The sequence below is a fragment of the Phasianus colchicus genome, chromosome 3 (genome assembly GCF_987193195.1).
Source record: "Phasianus colchicus chromosome 3, bPhaCol1.hap1.1, whole genome shotgun sequence".
NCBI classification, from domain to species: Eukaryota; Metazoa; Chordata; class Aves; order Galliformes; family Phasianidae; genus Phasianus; species Phasianus colchicus.
Genome location: NC_143438.1, coordinates 43,015,274 through 43,035,037, shown reverse-complemented (window position 1 = coordinate 43,035,037; position 19,764 = coordinate 43,015,274). Strand labels below are relative to the sequence as shown.

The 19,764-nt window shown below is 38.8% G+C and overlaps 1 long non-coding RNA gene across 1 annotated transcript; it reads right to left on the bottom strand.

Moving 5' to 3' along the window:
- Positions 1–13,379: 13,379 nt before the first annotated feature.
- LOC149918538 (uncharacterized) lies at positions 13,380–19,755 on the bottom strand. Its single transcript, XR_016465098.1, has 3 exons — positions 19,384–19,755; positions 14,127–14,178; positions 13,380–14,010 (listed from the first exon to the last, which is right to left on the bottom strand). It is a non-coding gene; the product is annotated as an uncharacterized LOC149918538 (long non-coding RNA).
- Between the last annotated feature and the right edge of the window lie 9 nt (positions 19,756–19,764).

Genomic DNA, 19,764 nt, shown 5'->3' with positions numbered 1-19,764 from the left:
GATTCTGATTTCTGTCTTTGGTGGTTAGAGGGTTCCTTGCTGTACATAAAGGATTAAGCTTCCTACTCCTAAGCAATGCTTAGTTATTTTGGTTTTAGGGCTTGGGGGGGGTGATGGGATTGCAGTGCAGAAGCTGACTTGTTACATATCATGTCTTCATCTGGTAAAGCTTGGGCAGTGCTGTCAGCTGCTAGATCAAACTGCCCTGGGCCCCATCCAACTGGCCTTGAATGCCTCCAGGGATGGGGCATCCACAGCCTCTCTGGGCAAACTCTTCCAGCACCTCATTGCCCTCTGAGTAAAAAATATCTTCCTAGCATCTAATCGAAGTCTACCCTTTTTTAAGTTTAAAGCCATTCTCTCTTGTCCTATAAATGCATATAAGCACGCACCTATCTACATACTAGGTACTATGACCAACCTCTCCTTGCTCACACATTTCCCTAGCTGTTGTGTACTCAGAATACTGAATTGGAACGGGGATCTTCTGCTGTCTGTTGTCTTTCCTCTTTCCTGGCTTCTTTATTTGTGAGAGACTTTGGTGTTCAAAAACAGATTGGTTCAGTTTTAGGGTCATAATCAGAAGTCTCCTTCTTTCAGCGATGAGAAGACTGATCTCAGTATGTGGATATCTTCAAAGCCTTTGCATTTCCCAGCTAAGTATTTTCCAGCTGCCCTCTGTTTTAGCATTATCCTTACTTCATGGCTCCAACCTGTGGAAATGGGCAACCTTCAGAATCATCTGAGGCTGCATCCTGAGGAGTGGTTAAAATCAGTCTTTCTTTGGGGAAGACACTGAATTTTCAAATCACTTAATTTAGCACTTTGTCAGTAATGAGAGTTTTTCATTATTTTTAACCAGTTTTAAAGTATAGAATTGGTACTTTAAAGAACATAACTAATTTTTTTTTTCTTGTTCCACTGAACAACTAGTTTTGATAAAGGCACACACAGATTGGCTGCCTTCTCAGATTAATTTAGAACCATAGAATTGCTCAGGTTGGAAAAGACCTAAAGTTCATCGAGTCCAACCATGACCTAACCATACTACCCTAACTCTAACAACCCTCCACTAAATCACCTCCCTGAGCACCACATTCAAAAGGATTTTAAACACATCCAGGGATGGTGACTCAACCACCTCCCCAGGGAGCCTATTCCAGTGCTTAACAACCCTTTCTGCAAAGAACTTTTTCCTGATATCCAACCTAAACTTATCCTGGGACAACTTGAGGCCATTTCCCCTCGTCCTGTCACCAGTGAGAAGAGACCAACCCCGCTCTTACTGTAAGCACCTCTCAGGTATTGCTCTCTTCCAATAAGATCTCCCCTCAGCCTCCTTTTCCCCAGACTGATCAGCCCCAGATCCTTCAGTCTTTCCTCATAGCGTATATTCTCCAAGCCCTTCACAAGCCTTGTTGCCCTTTATTGGACCTGCTCTAGCACCTCAATGTTACTTCTCTGCTGAGGTGCCCAAAACTGAACACAGTACTCGAGGTGAGGCCTCACCAGTGCTGGTATAGGGGCAAGACTACTTCCCTAGTCATGTCTACCACACCATTCCTGAAACAAGCCAGGATGCCATCAGCCTTTTTGGCCACTTGGGCACACTGCTGGCTCCATCAGTACACCAAGGTCCCTTTCCATCAGGCAGATTTCCAGCCACTTCTCCCCAAGCCTTTAGGTTTGCCTGGGGTTGTTGTGATCAAAATGCAGAACTGACACTTGGCCCTATTGAAACTCATACAGTTAACCTCGATCCAGTCTATCCAGGTCCCCCTGTAGTGCCTTTCTCCTGTCTGGCAGATCAACACTCCCTCCCTTCTTGATATTGTCTGCAAACTTACTGAAGGTGCACTCAGTTTAGTAAAGCCCATAAAGGACTTTGTGTTATTTCTCACCAAAAAACCGATATCAATGCTTGCTGATTTTAGATGCTTCTAGAGTTCTAGCAAGGTCTACTGCCCCAAGGATAGCTTTTGGAGTCATTCTTATCTGTAACCATTTAGCTTAGTGAACGATTCCTGTAGGCAAAAATAAAGTTTTGTCATTGTTCATACAAGAGAGTATTAGTCTGGCATCACGGGAACTCAGGACTTACCCAGTATTGAGCTGCATTTAACTTGTTTTGACACATGTCCCATTGTCAAGTGACTATTGTTCAACCTCTTTAAGCTTAGCCTCTCTAAATACCTGTACAGTGACACAAACTGTCTGCACTGAAGTAGTCAAACAAGTGGAAGCTATTAGTCATTTGGGCCCAGAGGAGGCAATTGACCAACTTTCAGATGTGTACTGCAAGAAGGAAGGCAGCACCAACATTGTGCTCCTTGGCACAAAGAGCTGCTCTATGCCATGAGAATATTCCCAGTGAAGAACTTAGGATGCTTAAGCATCTAAACCTCATTTACAGATGTAGACCAATGACTCAAAGCCTGCAAATCAATTCTGAGTCTAAGCTACAACAGTCATAGTTAAAGAATCGGAATTAGCTTTGTATATGAGTCTTATCTCTTGTTTTTGTAACTATTGGCTTTGAAACTTCTTTCAGTTTTTTTTCTTGTTGGATGCAGTCCTTGGTCTCAGACTGCGAAGACTGGCTCAAACACACCAAGCAAGCAAATTTTTTTAGAAGGAAGTCTTTTTAATTATGGTAATCTTAATGTTGATTTTAATATCAATCAGAGAGAATTCAGAAATTGTTATTTGAAATTCATTAAGTGCCTAACACTCAGGATATCTCTGTACCTGCTCAGCCTAATTGGGATATTAGTAATCATAATTATTCAACAGCTTTGTGAAGTTTTCACATCATTGACTATAAATGGAGTTATAATACATTCTGCACACGTGCTTCAGTGTGTTTTGGAGATTGTTGCCCTGGCATCTGAAACTAATTAGTGTTCAGAAAACCTAGTAAAGGTGCATATCAAGGCCTGACTGTCTGGAAAGTTATTTTGATTATATAAAAGGTTAAAGTGGTACATTTTTGAGGGATTTTTTATGTATAAAGTAGGCTTTTAAGGACAGTGGTGGCTTTTTGAAGTAGTGCCGTAGGGTATTTCTCTGATAAGAATGCCTGTTAAGGGTAATGCTTGTATGTTCTTGCCCATAGGGTTTGTGGGAGAGTTGAGGGGCTGTAGGGCTATCAGAGATTACTACAAAATTAACGGGTAACATATCTTATGCATGTGAAGTATACTAGATTTTCATGTTATGGCATCTTTGGAAATGGAAAAAAAGCACTATGGGATCAAAAGTCCTCAGAAGCTAATGAAAGAATGGGCATTTGACATAAAATCAGTTGTCCCTGGATTTGTAATCGAATATTCTTCTATTCACAGCCATCTTGTTTTAACTTTTATTTATTTTATCTACTTATTTATTACACAAAGCTAGGTAATAGAAGTTCATGCCTTACTACTTCCATTTTATTGCACAGGTGAAAAAATGTGCATGTCCTACAATCAGTAAGAAGGATATAAAACGTGAGAAGAATGCATCTGTCTGCAGTGCTGCCTCATAATCAGTAAGAAAGTTGGCTGTTAATAATTGTGAAGCAGCAACATTTGCATTGTGCCAATTTTCTCTCCAGATCTACCAGTTAAAATATTGATTCTATTTCCCCATTTGGAAATTTGAGCTGACATGAGCAGCAAAAGAGAGGTTTTTTCAATGTACTTGTTAACATAAATGAGTTTTTTCTTTACAGTTTTGTATTTGTTCAGTGATTTATCATCTCACGTGGAGCATGTGTCACAGGTTACTAGACAGATAACAAACAAACAGGTAACAAAAACAGGTACTGCAAGCTAAACCATGCAGAGCTAAAAAGGTTTTCTTTACATTTACATAAATGTCAGACATTTAAATAAAGTGTTCCTTAAACTTTGTGAAAGTAACTGTAAAGTTGTGTTGAACTTAGAGTAACAGCATGAACACCTCACAACATATGGAAGTTAAGGTAGAAACAGTAACATACTCTTTGATCACAAAGCTTTCAAGATCACTTTTTTTTTTCTGCTAAATTTTACATGAGCAACTCTTAGTTATGAAAGCAGATGGATATATAGCACTTAATTCAATGTAAATGTTACCTGATTGTCTCTGAAAACTGAGTGCTATGTTTTGCTGACTTGTAGATATTCCCATTTCAATGCATTAGTTTGATTACTGTCCCTTGTCTCTGACTCTGGCAATGCATAACTTGTGAAGCTGCTCTGGAACTCAAAAAGATGCAACTAAATTGGCCATGTTAAATATGCAACATACTTATGAAAATTAGCTTTTAGTACTATTCTCAGAACAGGTATAAAGTTGGTGCTGACAGGATGAAATGGCACATAAAAAAGTGGAACTTGAAAACACTTTGTAAAGCACTCTACCTGAACATTTTTCCTCATTAGTATACTCATTGCTAATATTTTCTTGACCAATTCTTTGCTATCCTCCTTCATGGCTTTATGGCTCGAAATGTTGAATGTTGAACTAGTTCCTGTCTGATTCCAGTGGCTGCCTGCTGTCTGGGACTGACGTTTTCAGGTATGGCTTTCCTCGAGCTCCCATCAGTTGCCACCTGCACAGATCTGACAGTTGAGCACCAGCTGGGAGTTATGACCCGGAGAAACAGAAAAGGACTGGAGAGAGACAAAGTGATCCATCAAGTACTGCTTGCAAGTCAGGTCTCCAAACATGCATTTTCTACTCTATAAATTCAAAATTAAAATACTAATGGGTGTTCTTTTGTATTCAGCCAACAATTGGTTCATTAGGTAGGTATGTACAAAGAGGCTCTGCTTGTCAGTGCTGTTTGGCTATAATAGGAGGGAAAATCGGTAGGGGTTAGACTAGCCGTGAAATGCCCCCACCCCTGTTTTACCTTCCCTCCATGTCTGCTCTGTGGGGCTGGCGGTAGGTAATACTCATCCTGCATAGAGCTGGTTCTCTTTGTGAGTGCTCTGTCAGTAGTCACAGCTGTCAGGTATGTCAGTCATGTAGTATTGTGGCGGTGTCAGAGACATAATCAGAGAGATTAGGTGGACACAAAGAGCTCTGAATGAGGTGGTAATTGCGTTCAGGGGAAAAGAGAGTTAAAGAAAGAAACTTTCCTTTCTCACAAGATCCATTAAAGAGGTGACAGCTAATATATTAAAGCTGGAACAAGATAATTGTGGTAAGAATCTTTGTGTGTTCTCTCTAAAATGCAGTGTGCTCACAATAAATATTCAAATGCTTATTTTGTGTTGTGAATACCAGATAACCATTTACAGTGAAATGCAACCTCTTTCAAAAAGTTTAAATTCATTGCCAAGAATGTTCTAGGAACAGTTATAAAACTCAAAAGGAATATTGGTGCTATGCTGAATCACAAAAATGCCATCTTATGAAAGCTTCTTTGCAGGGATTTTCTTCAAATTGGTTTAACTGATGGAAAAGAAATACTGAGATGCCAGCCATGGGCCACACTCTTCCAGACTTTGAGTAGTACTTTAGTAGTACCTCTCCCTTCCGCTTTCCTTCTTTCTTTTTCTTTTTTTGAACAGAGACGACTTGAGTATCTGCTTACGTGACACTTGTGTGTATTAATGCTGTGCTCCAGACTTGACAGTTACCTGTAGGATCCGGGAAGGAATTCCCCTTTCCCTTCATTGGCTTCTGAAATATTTGGTTTCATTTTTTATTTTAGTTTTGCTTCTCATTTTACTCCTCCACTTACGAAAGACTGAATATTGCTGCAGTTGTACAAACAAAGCTGAGAGAATATGCTAGTATGTAGTTTGAGCATCAAGTCCTTTGCACACATGTTTTCTATGCATTTTGCTTTCTGTAACCACAATTGGGGTCAAGTCCATTGTCACCTCCAATCCACGTAGGTAGGTATAAATGTGTTATTTTCTTATTTGTGGTTTGAACATTTTGCTTTGGACCTCTGAGAGCAATATTGTACTGTTTGCCAACAGAAAATGTGAAAGACAAAGTTTCATTTCTGTCAGCTAACTTCTTGGTATCTTCCTCAAATGTTAACACTGAAGACAAAGTCCAATCTCACAATCTTTCCTCACAAAATTCTCACAGGCTTCAATGACATCTGTGTATGTACAAGAAAACCCATATTAGACTTTACAGTGATCACTGATTTATGTCTCAATATTCAAGACTGTATTTTTTCTTTTTCTTTTGTAGTACAAAGCCATGTTACAGTCTAAAAGGAGAAACATGATGGCAAGATAATGGTGTCAGTCAAATCATGTTTGAATGATTCTTCATAGAAATGCAAATATTTTCAGGCTTTTGCAGGTATTTATGGATAGCAGTGTGGTTCTTCTTTCTGTCTGTTCTGACTTAATACTGAAGTGTTGGGAAGTGTCATCTCCAAAGAAAGATCTGACACGTTTCCATTATAACCATCATGCACGTGCTTTTGCAGTAGTTGACTCACCTTATGTTGATATAATGAATCCACCAGTTTGATTCTTTGATAGAGGTAAAGCACTTTGATGTGGGTTAATTCAGACTGTGTTTATAGGAGTTACTGAGATCTGTTTTTGAGGGTACTGTATGTGTTTTCAGAAGAAACAAGACACAAAACCCTTTAGAGAATGAAAACTAATTCCTTTCTATTTACAGAATAGTATTTTTTCTTTCAAGCTGAAAGCCTAGCAAAATAAGTCTTACATTTTTCCTCATAATCCTTTATGAGTTTTAAATCTATTTTTTAAGTTGGCAGTTTTAAATGGATCCTGGTGACTAGAGCCCTGGTGAGCTTCAAAACCACACACAGTTTCAATGAAGCTGTGTGAACCTGCTTCAGAATCTCTGCAAGTTTTCCAGGCTTTTATGCTCTCGTATGGTTTACAGACAAAAACCTACAGGGGTCCCATTTAAAGCCTCCTAGCAGCTAAAAGATAGAGAAAAAAAATGGCTTTAAAAAACCTGAAGTACCCTCTTCTGAGTGCATTAAAAGCAATTTTGTTTGCTTTCCACTTTCAAAATGCTTCAACCCGCCAAAGACGCGGTGTTAGAAAATGACTCATGAGTACTAGAAACACTCTTTGAAAGTTTCCTCATGGTAAAGAATGATAGCTAGAAAGTGAGGTTTCTATATTCAGAAAGAAATATCTCGTGTCCTCATATTGCAGATTTTTTTTTCCTTTTTCAATAACCTCTTCAGATCTTCTTCACCTTTATCTTACAGGTTTTCAGCAATTGTGTGAAAATCAGCTTGGAACCTGTTTGTTTGTTCCTGTGGATGCTCTCAGTGTTTCGAGCCCAGGCCTCCAAGGAGTGGGAAGGCAATGACAGAGCAATGAAGGCTCGCAATTTAACCTACTGGTGTGTGAAAGATCCAAAGAGATGAAAAATGTTTCTTCCTTTCAGGTAAATCAAGGTGTTCCACCCCTATTGATTCTCTGAGAATAGGTCCAGTGGGGCTTAGGAACTGTATATTCTTGTCCGTTTCTATCTATTTTTTGTAGTGTCTGGTATTGGAATGGTTTCTTGATTTCTCTATGGAAACAAAGTGTGCAAATGCAAAATATTAAGATGCTCTTATCAATTCATCAGCACTGGTACAGATTCTTACTTTTTTTTTCTTTTTTTTTTAATTACTTCTCAGTAGATTTTCCAAAATTTGGTAATATTTGGGCCTTGTATTCCATTTTGAGCCTATCTCGAACAAGTATGGTTTCCATCCTAAATTGCTTTGTTGAGTGATGGACAGAAGATACATTTAATAGAATGTAGATATGACCTGACAAGTGAAATTTTAGTATTTTTTGAAGAATTAAGGAACTGAAAGAATTTAGTGAAAGGCTAGAATTGATATTATATGTGTCTAAGCTGTATTGCCCTTGTGACCAAACAGGAAGTTTAATATCCTGTGAACAGGATATGAACATAACGTAAGATAATGAGATAATGATTCTTACCTGCTTGTAACTGAAAACATGACCATGTACTTCAATGCTGTCTCTGAGTGGAAAGAGAGTTGGCTTAAAAGCTAGAAGCCTGCAATGCAGATGAATAGTAATTTAGGAGGTTTGATATGTTTAGAAATCAAGTGAATTAAATTGTGGGATTCAATTTTCAAAGCACTTACCTACCTGGAACAGCAATTGGTGCTTAATCTTGCCATTGAGTTGCATAAACCATTTAATGTTGGTGAATTATGCATATCCCCAGACCTCTTTTGCTGCACCTTCACACCTGCATCGCTGTGTCTGAGTTCAACAATACACACTAGCCAGCTCGTGTATGTTAGTAAGTCATTTGAAAGCTTGTTCTGTATGCCACGCATCTCTTCAATAGTTTTTATGGTTTCTGTGTGCCTATATCCTTTGTGGCCACTCCCAGAGTCCTCAGAGGCCTATAGGAACTACACTTGGGAATTTCAGTATGGCTTTGAATGAAAAAAGGTGTTTTGAGTCTTAGAAACCAAAACAGCCAACCAATTAGACAAAACCTACAAAGCAACTGCTAATAGAACACAAAATCATTTAAAAGAAGAATAATCACCAGAAATGAAACGAGCTGTCACAGTATAGTAGTTATCCAATTATGAAAGATGAAGGTAAGATAGTTTTGTATGGCTTCAGGAAGTAGGTTATCATCCATCTTATTTTATGTCATGGAGATTTCTTCTCATCCAGTCTTTTGTTGAAATGTGTATTTTATTTTGTGTGGTTGCAAAGGCACATTTATGAGTATAGAAAGATGTGGAAATTCATATACTGCAATGTTAAGAATACTGAAAGCAAGGGAGCTGCTTGATCTTTTAAAAAAGGTTTTGGGAAGAGACCGGATATTTTGACATTTGGCTGTGCAGAAAGGAATGTTTGTGGGAGATGTAGGTGCTAGCTTTAGCAAAACGGATGAGCAAGCATACTAATACAATTTTTCTTGACAAAGTCTAGAAAATAATCACAGAATCACAGAATGGACAGGGTTGGAAGGTACCTCAAGGATCATGAATCTCCAACCTCCCTACCACATGCGGGGAATGAGCTGCCTTTTAGAAGACAAAGGTCGTCTAATGAAGTAATAGGCATATGTTAGACTAGATCTTGCTATGCTTGCAGAGGAGGTAACTGTCCCTCATCAGCTTGTCACTGTCTTTCTAGCTATGATTATAATAGTCTCAGATATGCTAGTTGTGAGTGTGGTTATTCTCTAATCTGTCTGTCAAAGATTAGGTTAGAGAGACTTTGTTTTTAAAAATTAATTTAGTTCCTTACGAAAGAAACATGGAATTTTTCTACTAAAGAGCTCCTCCAGCAGGTAATTTAGCAGAAGGGTGATAACAGGCAGATTGAGAGAACAACATCTGAACTGGAGAATTCGTTATTTTTTTAATGTAGATCCTGACCAGGTCCGAAAGATGTCTTTGAAAGCAGACCAGGTTGGAATGATGCTGTATGGGAACTGCTGAGTCACGGCCTGAACCTCTGATTGATCACCTGAGGTGAGCAATGAGTCAGCCACGGAGCACAGGTGAAGGCAATTCACCTGTGCTGTCAGAAGGGGTGGAGCCTGGCTCCACCTCTCCTAGACCCCTTTAAGAGCTGACTGCCAGTAGGGAAGGGTTTTTTCTGGAGATTCGCTCCTCTGGAGTTTCATAAGCAAGCCCAGGATATGGATAAGCGTCCTATCTATTCTCTTTGTTATATTATAAACTGCTTTGCCTAACTCTCTTGTTTATTTCATAATTATAACATCTTCATATTCTTTGATTATACAGATGCTAAGTATGAGGATGCCTTTGTCAGCTTGATTGGAAGCCAGCCTGCATACTGGTGCCATTTCTTTGTGAATTTCATGAGATTGGGTTGAAACCCAGATCTTCTTGTCTCCTAATTGCAACCGCAGGGGGAGTAGCTGCTCCATCAGCAATAGCAAACTGTGAGGTCTATTAACACCTAGATGCTTTTTTCTTAATTTCATCATGTGGGAGTTGCATGACAATTTCTTGGGAAATGGTGAGCTTTGCACTTCTGATGTGAATTCCAGGCTACTTGCTTAGGCATATATTTTTTTGTCACGTTGAAGAGTCTTGTGTCAGAGAGTCTAAATGTGCAGAGGTGCACCTCTGCCTACTTTCTGGCCACAGATTGATCCTTTTTTTAACCTGGGCAAAGTATTGCTCCCTTGGACATGTCAGGAGAAATAACAAATGCTCTGTCACATTCAGGTTTGAGAAAAAGATAGTATTCTGCTTCTCAAACATGGAGGGAAACAGCCTGCAGTGAGATTACCTTTATAAGAATGGTAGTTTTCAACAGATCTGTAGACAGGACAGAAACGAGTCACAAGGCCCCACCTTAAACAATAAAACTTAAGGTTTTGTACTTCATGGAATCATAAGGGCTGGAAGGGACCTGTGAAAAAATCTATTGCAACACCCTGCTAAAGCAGGTCCCATAGAGTATGTTGCAAAAACACTCAAAAAAAGTGAGAATACTCATTAGTATGGGAGGCATTCTTTCTTCTGCAGAGGAAGAGATCTGCAATACTTAGTCCAGTTAACGTGCATATCTGATGATATGAAACACTATAAAAATTAGTTTCCAAAGGACACCAATTTTTGTTCCCCTTGCCATGGATTTGCCATGCTTGATTATCCAGGGATGGAATGAAGTCCCTCAGTTGTGCTGAGAGCCTGTACTCCATCAGATCAGATAATACAGCATCCATCAAATGGATCTTTTTGTGTGAAGATGAAGTTGTATTTGTACTCAGTCCCTAAGTCCAGGAAGTCATGACAGGAAAAGGAGATTAACAGCCATGCCTGTAGAACCAGGTATGTCAGAGACTTAAGTCTAAAACAACAAAACAAAGCAAACCCAGTCTTTCAGATGAAATACAGGTAGAAGTGGTGGGAGTAAAGGGGTAGCACCACCATCCTAGGGCTGCAAGATTCTGTGCTGAAGGAAAGATTAAAAATCTGTTCCAGCACTGGAAGTGTTGATGTGCTAAATAAATCCAGCTGAGAAAAGTACAAGGGCTTGTGCTGGAGATGGATTTCTGTTTGATCTTGCTGTCTCTAATGATTAGGATACGGGCCTAGTCTTGTAACTTCACATTCCTGAGTCCTTTGACTTGAATCTTGAAAAACATGATAAAATTGCAAGGACTTAGGCTTCTTAGTGGGACTTGGAGAATGTGATGGCTGTTTAATGCAGCATTCTTGCATCTAGATCAGTACTAGTGTGTCAGCATCAACCTTCTGTAGATGTCAGTCTTCATAAATTGAAACTCTCAAAGCTCTGCAGGGTAACATGTTTCTGTTGTAGCTAGCTCTTGTGATGTTTGTTTTAGAAATCATTCAAGTGCTCATGGCAGTTCAAGAATAAGTGTTCAGTTGCTGAAACGATACACTTATTGGGATAGATCTGAAAGATTTTTCTTTCCTGCAGCTGTTGTATCTGTTTATCTCTTATTCTGTTCTTTGTTTAGACCTCTGGAAGGACAACTGATTTGGAAGGAAATGTAACTATAGTGATATTACCATTTCTTTCTGAAATTTGCAAATCTGAAATTTTTTTAATCAAAAACCTACAGTTGGACTAAAAGCTATGTGTAGTATGTCTTTGCAGAACTTAAAGAAGACCGTGAAGAAGAAAATATAAACACTAACATGAAAATAAACGGGTTCTTCAAGGGGCAACTGAATGTTCTTGGTCAAAATGCATCTCTAATCCTTTTCTGAGATGGGATTTTGCGCAGCAAGTAGGGGCCAACTGATATCTTAAAATACTAGGAGGCTGAGGCATTTTTGGGGTAAGGCATCTTGATGTTAGCCTTACCCTGTGCAGATTGTGCTTCTCATTCTTAGGAAATAGCTAAGTGACATACATTCTTCTTGCAGTTGATGAGGTAAATTGTAAACATTCCTCTAGACTTCTAGATTCACTTTCTAGAATGTTCCCTCAGCTGTGGCAATGCAAAATTTCTTTCATGCAATTACTGGGATGGTTGTATCAGAATGAGATCATGCCTGTTGCTGAAAAGAATAGTAATCTTTCCTGAACAAAGAGATGTTTATTTACATCACTGGAAATGAAATGTTTTTTTTTTTCAGTGGAAGTGTGTGAGTGCAATAGTTTGGGTAGGCACAACATGGTATGAAGGTGAACTCGCTTTACATGGTGGTAGGTGGAACATTAGGGTTTTTGTACAAAAAAAATCTACTTTGTTTCCTTTTTTAGTTCTGTTTTTTACCTACTAATTGTATGCAGGCTGATACTGTTGAAGACTGGTAAGTAATTTCATTTGTTTGTTAAATGTAGAAAGCCTATGTTGATCTCTTTCAGTGCACTAAGACTTTTTCTCTAGGTGGATATTGTACGTGTAAATCAAATGGTAATGGTGGATAGCTTTGTACACTTGGGGCACTACTGAGGCACACAAACTGATTATGAGTTATGAGCATATCCAAACAAACATGGACAAATTTTCCACTTTTGTCTCTTTAGATTTATATGTTTGTATGAGACAAAAACGAAATGACGCTTAGAGAGATACATGATTGTTAGATATTTTTACAGTTCTTTCTTTAAGCTGTAGAGAGTGTTTTTTCTCTTAAAAAAAAGTCATTCAGTGGGTACTAATTTTAGTTTAACTTTTGACTTCAAGTCACATCTGGATTTATTATAAAATTGTATCTATCTGCTACAGAGCTGAGATTGACCGCTGACAAATTTTTATGCTCATGTAATTCTCTTTGAGAACAGACAAGTTACAGCAACGTTGGGTCCAAAGTATTTTAGTTTTTAATTTTTGGTGGCAGGCGGGATTCTGAAGTTCTCTGAGGCTTCTTTAAAGGAACTCAGCATGTAGCCTGTGCCTGGATTGTCATAGTTAACTACCAAGCAGCTTCTCTAGCAGCTAATAGCAGGACTTGTGGATGGAGAGGAGTCGCCCTGGTACTGTTACAACCTTCACACAGTCAGTGAGAGATGTGTGAGAGCTGTGAGGCTCAGGAGTTAAGATGGTAGCTTGGAGCTGCAGCAGCTGTGCAGCCTCTGTCAGGATGCTCCATGCAACTGCTGACATGCTCCAAGCTGTGCTGTTTCATGCTAAGATTTCCATGTTGCTGTTGGGACACGGAGCCAAGAATGGTGTTGAACAGAACAATATCTGCTTTGCTCTGTTGTCTTGCCCTCAGTGGAAGGGCAAATGTTTGGAAGGAGACATGTCTTGGAGATAACAGTTCAGCTATTCCCCTGAGGAGGCTCTGAGGTCTATGTATGGTGAAATTAGAATTGTTGCTCATCTATCATGCTTTCAGGATAACAACAGTTCTAGAGTGTAGCAAAGAAATAAGTAAATGTCACTGTGAAAACAATGCTTAAACAAAAATAAGCAGTAAGAAGACATTCTAATACCCATGAGAAGGAACAGCCTTTATTGTGTTATAATTGTCTGGTTTTGAAGCAATACAATTTGGGATAGTTATGTGCTGTGACATAGCTACAAGTAAACCATAAGCACACTTAATTTGCCCATGTATGCGTGCTGGTGAAAAGGCTCAAGTTTGAGGAAGGAAGAGAGTATTTCACATATTTGTCAACTTGCCAGAAAGACATGGCTTGAAGAAGTGAAATTTTGTGGCAACAATATAATTTAGATTGGCATAAGATATAGGTGTGGCTGTGTTTTAAGAAATTGTTGCCAGACTCTCTGAGGTAATGTAGGTGCATGTATATTGAGAGTATACCTGCACGAATTACCTGCTCTCCTTAACTTCTTATTCTAATTAAGTTATCATAAGTCAGCTGTTTGCATTAACTGCCTGCAGGAAAATTATACTGTCAGGTCAATATGAGATAATTCAAAGCCATTTATTTCCATGTGTAGTTTGTGACTATTTGTTCTTGATTTTTCTACTGAGTGTGGTAAAGCAAGTATGATACTGAACAAGATGTCGATCTGCACAGGTGAGGTAGAACTTCTACCAAATGGAACCTCTTTCCATATGTACTCTTGATGCATCCTTTGAGCAGTCTCAGTTCTCTGCATGAATGAGACAAAATTTAATAACAGAAAATAAATGGATGTTATACCACTGTGTAGACTGACAAAGATTTCAATAAAAAGTATTGTATCAGAATTTCTGGAATGGCACTGACCTGCTACAGGAGTTCTTCAATGTTAGGATTACAATCCAACTTTTCACTTAACCTTTGGTAAAATAAAAATAAAACATTGGTAAATCATTTTGCAACCTATGAAAGCTTTTTTCATTCTTACGTACTGAAGTCTGTATTCTGCAGTGTATAACACATAGTGTTTCTAACCAGTTGAAGAAAACTGTCATTAAATGTAGTGCAATACTCTTTCACTTCCTAGATTTGAGAGAAAGAAATATGGGTTCTTTTCTTGCATCTCATTACATTAAACTTATGAATCAGAGTATCATTTTCACAACGTGCCAAAGCACATCTTGGTACACTAGGATTCAGTAGAGAAATATATTTATGTAGGTCATATAATGGTGACCTACACAAGTTAATTTTGTGAAATGTAGAAACATTTCTCTGCAATTTTTGAATATATTTTTCAAGTAGTGTCTTGTCTAACATGGTTCAGCTGTCAGTGAAGACTTCTGAAAATGCCAGCTGAATAGCCAGTGTGTAAAGAAAAAAGATATACAAATCTATCATTTTTATGTATTTCATCTTCTTTCAACTTGTTATTCTGATGCTAAAATAACTGAGAGAGATTATTTTTGACTTCATTTTGGAGTCTGTAAGGTATGTTTGCAATCTGTAGGTATCCTGCTTATAAATAAGTGAGTAGCTAAGGAAGTATCTGAGATAAAAGACAGCATGTTATCAGAGGAACTGTGGTTAATACAATCATTGACATCTGTGCCTTAGAGCGTCGTTTGTCTTTCTTCAAGCTGTTTTTGATCTAGTAGTTAGAGTTTGACTGCAAGAATGAATTCTGCCACTCAGCCTTCTCTGTTGTTCTTTTGTAGGTAGGGTAGAAATAATGGTTCTGTATGTCTGGGTTGGTGAGATTGAACAGGTTAACGTCAACAAAATGCTTTGAGAGCCTTTAGTGGAAGACATTAAACTTCACGCTTGCAGATGTTTAATATTTTTCTTATAGATGACCTGCAAAAGCAGTGGGGAAGATTTAAAAAAAAAAAAGTCACCAGGATACATTTAACACAACAGAAGAAGGAACCAATTCCGAAGGCCTCACTGAGAATAGTCAGCTAGGAGGGAATAATGTGACAGTCTCATCTTCAGTATTTCTGTAAGTGTATTCGAACTTGGAAAAAATGCATTTGGTCACAGCAAGGAATGAAGCAATCCCGGTGCAATCAGCAGCAGGTTTCATTTGCTCTCATTCTGGACAATGCAGGCATCAGGTTCAGTGGGCAGCGTTAGCTTCTGATGCCTCGAGGTGAGCTAGACATGCAAAACGCTCAGCTACTGCTTATATTAAAATATATGCAATTTGAGCAGTATAATCTGGCCAAATATTTACGTTAATTTTTATTCCTTCATAGTAAAGTCCACAAAATTTTCAATGCCGCAGTAATACAAAGGCTTTATTTTAAAGGGAGCCCCAAAAAAGAGGGGAAAGAATAAAAAAAGAAGAAAGAGAAAAGAAGTAGTAGCAGTAAGTGGACACTGGAAACATTTCAAAGCCCTCCAGATTTATCCTTAGGGAGACCTGTTGGGCAGAACTAAAAAAATTATTGTAGTGTGGGGTTCTTAAAATGAAGGTAATTATGTGTTTTAAAGTTTAAGCATTGACAGTGTGCTCTGTACTGTACCAGGGACACAATGAAGATAATCCTAATCTAAAAAAAAAAAAACAGTTTTTTATTTCAAGTGCATAAAATAGAAAGGTAGAATTATTCTCTGAAGCCCTAAAGAAGAAGAATTGAGTAGCTTTTAAAAATACATGGATGTGTCAACTTACTGGGGAGCATTTGAAAGCTAGGAATATGGGCAGCCAAATAGGAAAGATTAGGTTGGTGAATAGAGAGAGGCAGATGCTTATACACTGTAATACTGATTGTCTCATTACAGTTAGGCCTGAAATGTTCATGCTCTTATTGGTGATCAGTTCTGCTGTGCAGCCTTCTCATACGATTTCCATATGTTGCCATAAGGTGATCCATGAAAAACAAGGAGGTGTTTGACAGCCAGCATGGCCTCACTAAAGGCAAATCATGCCTGACAAACCTGATAGCTTTCTGTGACGAGGTCACAGCATTGGTATGTAAGGGAAGACCAACTGATGTAATCTACTAGGACTTATGCAAAGCATTTGATACTGTCCTGCACAACATCCTTGTCTCCAGATTGGAGATTCATGGATTTGACGGATGGACCACTTGGTGGATAATAAGCTGGCTGGATGGTAACACTCAGTTGCAGTTAACAGCTTGATGTCCAGGTGGAGACAAGTGATAAGGTGGTGTTCCTCAGAGATCTGTGCTGGGACTGGTACTATCTACCATCTTCGTCAGGGAAGTGGACAATGGGATTGAGTATACCTTCAGCAAGTTTGTGGACAACAACAAGCTGTGGGGTGCAGTTAACATGCTAGAGGGAAGGAATGCCTTCCAGAGGGATCTGGACAGGCTTTAGAGGCAGGCCCATGCAAACCTCATGTAATTCTACAAGCCCAAATGCAAGGATTGGCAACCCCAAACATGAATGCAGACTGGGCAAAAAATGTGTTCTGAGCAGCTCTAGGGAGAAAAGAGTGTTTTTTGATGGAAAAACTCAATATGAACTGGCACTGTGTGCTTGCAGGACAGAAGGAGGTGGCCAGCAGGGTGAGGGAGGTGACTGTGCCTCTCTGCTCTGCCCTCATGAGGCCTCATCTGGAGCACTGCATCCAGGCCTAGCACCCAACAAAAACTGATGTGAAGCTGTTGGAAGGGGTCCAGAGGAAGGTCACAAAGATGATCAGAGGGATGGAGCACCTCTACAATGCAGAAAGACAGAGAGAGATGGGCTTGTTGTACCCAGAGAATAAAAAAGAAAATATATTTCTGGTATTTTACTATAAACAAGAATCTTGTCTTTCACATGGCAAAGGCTTCATTTTGCAAATATGAAAATATACTGAGTTGTACAACTTGACGTAAATTTCTAGTTCATCCTATGTATTAATTCACACGCTAAGTTACTGAAGCAGTGTCCAAAGTGCTGTAGTGCTAAGAGAGATTTGGAAATAGCATTTTATTATCATTAGTCTCATACATACTGGGGACTTCTTTCCCCCCATCTGAAAAATGTACTGACTAATTTGTAACGAAGATAGATCAGTGTGAAAGCATATGGAAGTTATTAAATATCTTTCTATTTTAATGTGGTACTGTTATCAACATTCCAGAAAACTAGACAGTTTGGTATTTCAAATACAAGTCAGGGAATCAATTCAGAACTGTTGTTACTATTTTTACTTTAAAGAAATGCTGTCAAAAACTTCTTCAGGTTAGGATTCCATTCCTTCAATCTGTGCTGCCTCATAAGACAGTAGGTACATTTTGTAAGGATTTGCTAACTCAAAGAAAAATGGTTTGAGGGTTTGTTTTTTAATAAAAGGGAGGAATAGCCAGGTTAAGACAAGTATTCTTTCTCATTTGATGGTCAAATATTATCACATAGCTCCGTACACCATTGGCTCTGTATAATAGGATGTTGATCTATATCTTGATAGATGTTCTGTCATTCTGCCTCTTTCTTTTAACAGTTTCTCTCTTTAATGTAGTGCGTGTGATATTTGTTAGTTTGTGATATGATCTCATTTTTGTCCCTTTCTCTTGGTTTCTTGCAGCCAGGTTTCCACATCATAGCCTTCTTGGCTGATTTATCAGAAACTAAAGGTAGATGTGGCAACCTGGTCTATGTGCATTCCCAATGGATCAACTTTGCAACTAAGCCTAGGAAAAAGAGGAGGTGGCAGTTGTCCTCTCTGTGTGTCAATTCTGTATGAGTTCTGTGACATTAATTGTTGTCAAAGCTTTTCATCCACTGCTTTTTACAGGTTTAAATCAACTGGTGCATTGGTGCTGTCTTCTAGAAATGTCATTTTGGCCAACATTAAAGATTTTGAAACTTCAACAGGAGCTACAGAATGTGTGTCCAACTGAGATTTACTGCCAAGTCTCTGCCAGGCTCTAGGATTACTTGCTGTATACAGTAGCTAGGAGAGCTGTAGTCTGGACTTTACATTTGCATTCTTGATTATGACTTTATCTAATGATGTCCTTTCAAACTTTTTTATTGTCCAAAATCTTATGCTCTCTAACGTTACCTATTTGTTAAAACCTGAGGATGCAATCCAAATATTCTTACAGACTTTCAGTCTGACTTTACATTTTATTTAGCGTGCAAACCTTTTTAGTTAGATCCTGCACAACAAGAAAACCAAAGCGACTCTTAAGATATGTGTCATTATCTAACACTGAGATTGACACCTGGTGGAGAGGCCTGCAGGTGGGTGGGTGGAATTGGTGAAGAACATATTGCAGAATGAGCCTGTGTGCATGTACCTGGAAACAACAAAGTAGTTGGTATATGATTTCAGTGAATGACTAGAACAAACAATCTTTTTACAACATTATATATTTTTTAATAAATAATCTTTCTTTTGTGCCTTTACTTATATCCTTACATATTTTCCCTCTCATGTCACTGCTGTAATACCTAACACCTCTTTAAGAAGGCAGACAAAGTGGTCATTAGCAGAGAGAACACAACTGCTGGAGGAGCACAACTACACACCATCAACACCATGAGAAATACAGCCAAGATCCTAGAGCTCTCTGTGTGGTGAGGGAGCCCCCTGAGCCCCATCCATCTATGCATATCTGGTTGGGTGTCGAGGTGCAGAGCAAGACCATGCACCTACTCTGGAGTTCAGTTCAGGCTGAGGGCTCTGTCTGTTGTTAATTTTGTGTTAGAGCACAAAATGCACCAAATCCAGCACTCCCTACCCCAGGGGCTTGTCTGAGTAGTGTATTTTGGATGTTAGCATACTGAAGAATTTTTTGTCTGGGAGATAAGTCGTGATGACCTCTTGGGTAAAAAGCCCTACTGAAAAATCTTCTAACTTGTTTAAGGTGTTGTTTTACTTGTAGCATGCTTTTTGCACATACTTTAGTAAGGCTATCCTATTATATGTGCCCAAATGTTATTTGGCTGTGTTACTGTGGTTTGAATGTTTTTAATTTTATCTTCCTTGTTCTTGTTGTGAAGCAGATAATAGGAATCAGTTGAAATACACTGGTCTGTGGCTTCCTGGTGGGAACCAAGATGAGTCACCAGTAACTAAAACCCATAACTATATTGTTTAGGATAAAGAAGGGATAAAGAAAAGAAAGGAAATCATACACAGATTTGCCTATACCTTAAATCAATTATAGGAGCTTTCTCTTATTTGTCCAGGAAATGCCGCCAGGATGCCAACGCAACCTCATGGGTATGAAAATCCAGTATCATGATAATGTGAGTATTGCTTTCCCAGAAGAGACTTGTTATCTGGAGAAAAAAAAATAAGAAATGTCTCCTCATATTCCCAAGCTCGCTCTCGGATTCTCTTCAGAGAGAAACGTCTGCACAGCTCCAGCATCTCCTGTGATGTATAAAAATCTTAACACTCCTCTTTGACTCCCTCTCTTTACATTTCAGAAATGCTGATGTTCTTCAGACATATTGAAGTGGAGCTGTACTCTATCCAGACACTGAACAGAACCTGGAAATGACGGAAGTAGTGATTAAAAGGTAAAAG